A 6,042-nucleotide genomic window follows, 5' to 3' on the forward strand; every position below is an offset into this window, starting at 1 on the left:
TTACACCTTGCTGAAATGAGGTATGCTATTTGTTTTTGTAAAGGGATATACAAATTGAATTATATATGTAAAATGAATTTTTTGAGGTAAGATAGTGTTGCCCAAAAGATAAGATAAACTAGGGCTTAAAAACCAGTTTGCAATTGCATTATGCTTTCATTTTTTTTCAGAGGATGTAACTTGCTCTTTTCCAAAATACTAAGTAAAAAGATGACACTTGGAGCAAGCTTTAATAACCAACTGGTTGTTGCTTGGTAGAATGGCAATATCATTAAGGAACCTGGCTTGCCATAGATGATTCCTTTTGATGTCACCTCATTCAAACCTAGAAATGGAAGTAGCACTAAGCTTTTTAAGAGACAAAATATGAGCAAAAATATTGTCAGGTAAAACAATATAGAATATAGAAACATATTTATGAGTACTCAGGTTGGAAAGTCAGAATAGATATTGACATTACAAAAGGCTAAAAGTTCAAGCAGCTTAAAGGGGAAAAGATACATGTTCTTTAGCAAGTTCAGAGTGTACTTGAAAATTTTTAGAGCTGCATTGGATGAGATGAGTAACTTCTTTTAAGGGAAAGTTATAATCTTCCTTCAATTTGTTATTCAGAGAATGATTAAATCACAAATAGAATCTTCCACACTTGTTGGATGTATCAACCTAAAACAAGATATCAATTCAGTTCAGGTTTAAAATTCTGTAGCCTTTTCTTTATTCCCATTAAATAATTACTTAAAAGTTTGCCTGAGTTCTGGGAAGCTTGAATCATGATTTTTTGTAAGTAGTTAGCTGTTCTTACAAATCAAAACAGGAAGCTTGCTCTCTAGTGCTGGAGAGCTAGTCTACTTGTGTTTGTAGTTCAAGATAGTAAGAATTTCTTCCTATGCATCACTGTCACCAAGGCTGCCAAAGATGAAGTTTTCTATTTCATCCAGAAGATTCATTTAAAGAAGGAAAATTGGTAGCAAAAAAGCAAAAGCCAAGTTTTGCTTCAAATAGGCAAAATGCTTATACCCTATTAGTCTAAGCCATCAATACATTCAGAGTTCCAACAGATTAAAAAATTAAACTGGTACAAGTGACATACAAAATACCAATTAAATAATAGAGAGCTAGATAGGCAGAACTGATGAGACCTATTTTGAAGTCTTAGTCTCAGAAGAATTTCCCCCTGTATCCAATAATTGAAAAGGTCTACTGCTTCTTATATATGACTGAATTCAATACAGAATGCTAACACTTCTAAGAATAAGTTCCATACATACACTTATTTCTTATGGGGCAAAGGCCAGAGGAAGACACATACAAATCACATCGAACAATTCTGCATATATTTATTCTTAATCTATTTAAGGTAGAGATACAAATAGATATCAAAAGATGAAAAAACTCAGGAGATAGATCAACAGTTGTTGTAAGTCAATTTACAACTTCCATCAAATGTAAAGACATGTCCATGTTGACCAAGACCAGCAAATATTCTGTTACCTATCTTGACTGCCTTAATTTCAACAGCATTTCTATAGCAACTAGAGGATTATTTTCCATGAGGTTGGCAAGTTTGGCAGGAGAGAGACCAAAATGATAAAGAAGCTTGAGATCTTTTCTAGATCCCTGAGAAGCTATGTGTGTGGAGAGAAAAAGAATTAATTCTTTTCAGGGTGGGATTCCATTATAGATCTCATTGGAGAATGGAAACCTGCTTAGGGTGTGAAAACAACTTCTCTGTTATTGCCATAGAGCCAGTGAATTGAGAGCTCTCTTGTCTCAAAGAAAGCAAACCATTAGGCTGTCCTGCCTCCTTATCTCCTCTGACATTTAGGAACCAAAGCTTATGCTATGTAACTTGTTGCTTTCTGATTGGGTAGACTTTCACTCCTAGATTGTAAGTTTGGCTGCCAGATAATGGGGTATTGGACAGAGAGGGGTAGGAGTCATGTGTCAGGAATCTATAAAATGCTTGTATCTGCACTCCTGCATTGGTCATCACCATTAGGGTGTGTTTCCTTACTCATGAGTAAGAATGAAGATTACATTTTCTACTATCTACTCTCTGACTCCATGTCTGTAATTATAATTTGTGCAGGTGGTTGCTCTATTTCATCCCACACACTATGTTTGTTGTGGTGAAGACAAAGGACTTTTAAAAGCTTTAGCCATTATAAGTTTGATCTCGACATCAGTGCTATTATTAACATCCATAATTTTGTCCCATTATGACATTTATCACTTTAATGAAAATTCCATTTATTCCAGTATTTTCTAGTGTTTTTTTAAAATAAGGAATGGGTATTGTATTCTGCCAAAAGCATTTTCTGCATCAATTGAGATAATATCATTTATTATTTTTTTAAAACCCTTACCTTCTGCCTTGGAACCAACACTTTGTATTGGTTCCAAGGCAGAAGAGTGGTAAGGGCTAGGCAATGGGGGTCAAGTGACTTGCCCAGGGTCACACAGCTAGGAATTGTCTGAGGCTAGAATTGAACCTAGGACCTCCATCTCTAGGCACAGCTCTCAATCCACTGAGCCACCCAGCTGCCCCCAATAATATAATTTCTGTTGGTTTCATCATGGGTGCAGTCAATTATGCTAATAGTTTTCCTAATATTGGACCATCCATGCATTCTTGGTATAAAATCCACCTGGTCATTGTACATGATCCTAATGATATAATGCTATAATCTCCTTGCTAGTATTTTATTTAAAAAATTTTGCATCAATGTTCATTAGGAAGACTGGTCTATACTTTTCTTTCTCTGTTTTATCTCTTCAGTACTATGTGTCATAAAAAGAAATCCTTTTCCCCCAATAGTTTATATAATATTGGAGTTATTTGTTCTTTGAATGTTTGGTAGAATTCACTTGTGAATCCATTCAGCATTGGGACCTTTTAAAAGACAATTCATTGATATTTCAATTTCTTTTTCTGTTGGGGGGGGTGGTTTAAATATTATCTTTCCTCTTTTGTTAATCTGAGTTTATATTTTTATAAGTATTATCTATTTCACTTAGATTGGCAGATTAATTATTATATGGTTGGGCAAAATAACTTCCAATAATTGCTTTCATTTTTTCTTCATTGTGATTTCATCTTTTTCAATTTTGATACTGGTAATTTGGTTTTCTTTCTTTTTTTAAAATCAAATTAACTGATAGTTGATATATTTTATTTTTTTTTATAGGACCAGCTCATTATCTTATTTTTAGTTCAATGGTTTTCTTTCAACTTTATTCATTTCTCCTTTGATTTTTAGGATTTCTAGTTTGATGTTTAATTGAGGTTTTTAATTTGTTCTTTTTCTGTTTTTTTTTTTTGGTTTTAGTTGCATGCCCAATTCATCAATCTATTCTTTGTATTTTATTGATGTAAGCATTGCTTTGACTGTATCCTGTAAGTTTTGATATGCTATCTTCTCATTGTCATTTTCTTTAACAAAATTTTTAATTTTTTTCTATGATTTGCTCTTTGATCCATTCATTCTTTTCATTTTAAACCTTCACCTTCTGTCTTAGAATCAATACTGTGTATTCATTCCAAGTCAGAAGAGTGATAAGGGCTAGGCAAAAGGGATTTAAGTGATTTTCTCAGGATCATGTACTAGGAAGTATCACAGGTCATATCTGAACCCAGGACCATTTCTAGGCCTGGTTCTCTATCCATTAAGTAACTTAGTTGCCCCTCCCCATTCATTCTTTAAGGTAGGGTTATTTAGTTTCTCAATTAATTTTTATTTGTTCTTTCTGCTGCTATTTGTGAAATGTAATTTTTACTGCTATGTTATGAAAAGGATGTATTGTTTCTGGTTTTCTACATTTAGTTGTTAGGTTTTAATGCCCTATTGCATAGTCAATTTTTGTAAATTTTTCAGCTGTCAACTTTTGCTTTGGATCTACTGCTTTGAAAAAGATATATTCCTTTCTATTCCCATTCACTTTTCTCCAGGGGGGTCTATCGTATCAAACTTTTTTAAAGTTCTATTTACCTTCTTAACTTCTTAAATTTATCTAATTCTGAGAAGAGAAAATTGAGGTCCCTAACACTAGTTACATTTTATTATCTATTTCCTCCTGTAACTCATATAACTTTTTAAGGAATTTGGTTATTATGCTCTTTGGTGCATGTATGATTAGTCTTGATATTGCTTCATTGTAATGTAATGTAAAGATGTAATTTCCTTCCAATATCTTTTGATTAAATTAAGTTTTACTTTTGCTTTGTTTGAGATCATGATTCTTACCCCTCCTTTTTTTTACTTCAGTTGAAAGCATAATAGATTGTACTCTACTCAGTTACTTTTACTCTGAGTGTCCCTGCTTTATTTATTTTATTTTTCTGAATTAAAATGTATTTTATTTTTCTCCAATCACATGTAAAAAAAGTTTCTAATATTTTTCAAGGAATATTGAGTCTTGAATTCTTTCCTTTCCTTCCTTCTCTCTCATTCCCCACTCTTACTGTGTTGTTAAGCAATCTCATAGATTTTACATGTGCAATCCTGTAAAACATTTCCACCCATATTAATCCTTTTGTGGAAGAAAATTCAAGTAAAAATATTCAAAAATAAAGTGAAAAAATGTTTGCTTTGGCCGGGATTCATATTCTATCAAGTCCCTTTTCTCTGGAGCCAATGACTTTTTTTTTTAAAATCATGACTCCTTTGGGATAATTTTGGATAGTTGCATTGATAAAAATAGTTGTTATGCACAGTTGGTCATTGTATAGTATTTCTGTCACTGTGTGCAATGTTCTCCTGGTTCTGTTTATTTCACTTTGCTTTAGTTCATGTAAGACTTTCCAGGTTTTTCTGAATTCCTCCTGCTTGTCATTTCTTATAGCACAATAGTATCCCATTACAATTATATACACTATAACTTAATCAGCCATTTCCCAAATAATGGGTTATCTCCTCACTTTCCAATTCTTTCCCCCCACAAAAAGAGCTGTTTCAAATATTTTTGTAGTATAGGTCCTTCCCTTTTTTCTTTTTTATCTCTTTAGGATACAAGCCTAGTAATGGTATGGCTGAGTCAAAGGGCATGTACTATTTTATGGCCCTTTGTGCATAGGTCCAAAATACTCTACAGAATGACTGAATCAGTTTACAACTCCTCCAACAGTACATTCGTGTCTCAAATTTCTCTTAACTCCTACAAGTTTTATCATTTTTTTCTTGTATAATTGGAATTTGGGAGATGCCATTTAAAAGTATATATATATTTCCTATGGACATGTGAGAGACTTTGAAACTACATTTCCCATGATTCCTTATGGCAAACAGGAAGTATGATGATGTAAGAGAGGGGTTAAATCTCCTGGGTGAGGAGGAAGTGCTCTCTTAGCTAGCAGGCGCGGGAAGAGATGAAAGGTAAAATGGCTGAGGCGGCAGAGGCACACTGGCTGGGCACCGGAGTTTTGGTTTTAAAGCCAGAAGCCAGAATCGGCTGGCCTGACCTTTCAAGGCAGTTTGGGCTGGACTGGCTGGCTAAGTCCCACGTGGGGCAAAAACATGCCGTTGCTTTTAGCGAAAGCATGGCGAGGAAAGCCAGTCTCCATTTTAATTATTGTTATTGGCCAAAAAGAAAGCATGGCTATTGTTTCTGAAAGGCTCTCTGGAAAATTGAGAATTCGAATTCCAAACTTCTGGTTGCCATAATTGTTATGATTAAAAATGATAAAGACTGATATAATAATATAAATTAGTAGTTTAATTAAAGCCGTGCTGATAGGGATGAAATCATTAGACAACGCGAGATGAAAGGTAAAAATGGCTGAGGCAATGTGAATTCTTACAGGCACGTGGTCTAATGATTTTATTCCTATCAGCATGGCTTTAATTAAACTACTAATTTATATTATTATATCAGTCTTTATCATTTTTAATTGTAACATTCTTTCATAATAGTCTGATAGGTGTGAGGTGGTACTTCAGAGATGTTTTAAATTTTGTGTTTCTCTAATTAAGAGTGATTTAGAACTTTTTTGCATAACTATAGAGAGCTTTAATTACTTTGAGAACTACCTGTTCATATACTTTG

The sequence above is a fragment of the Gracilinanus agilis genome, chromosome 5, assembly GCF_016433145.1.
Source record: "Gracilinanus agilis isolate LMUSP501 chromosome 5, AgileGrace, whole genome shotgun sequence".
NCBI lineage: Eukaryota > Metazoa > Chordata > Mammalia > Didelphimorphia > Didelphidae > Gracilinanus > Gracilinanus agilis.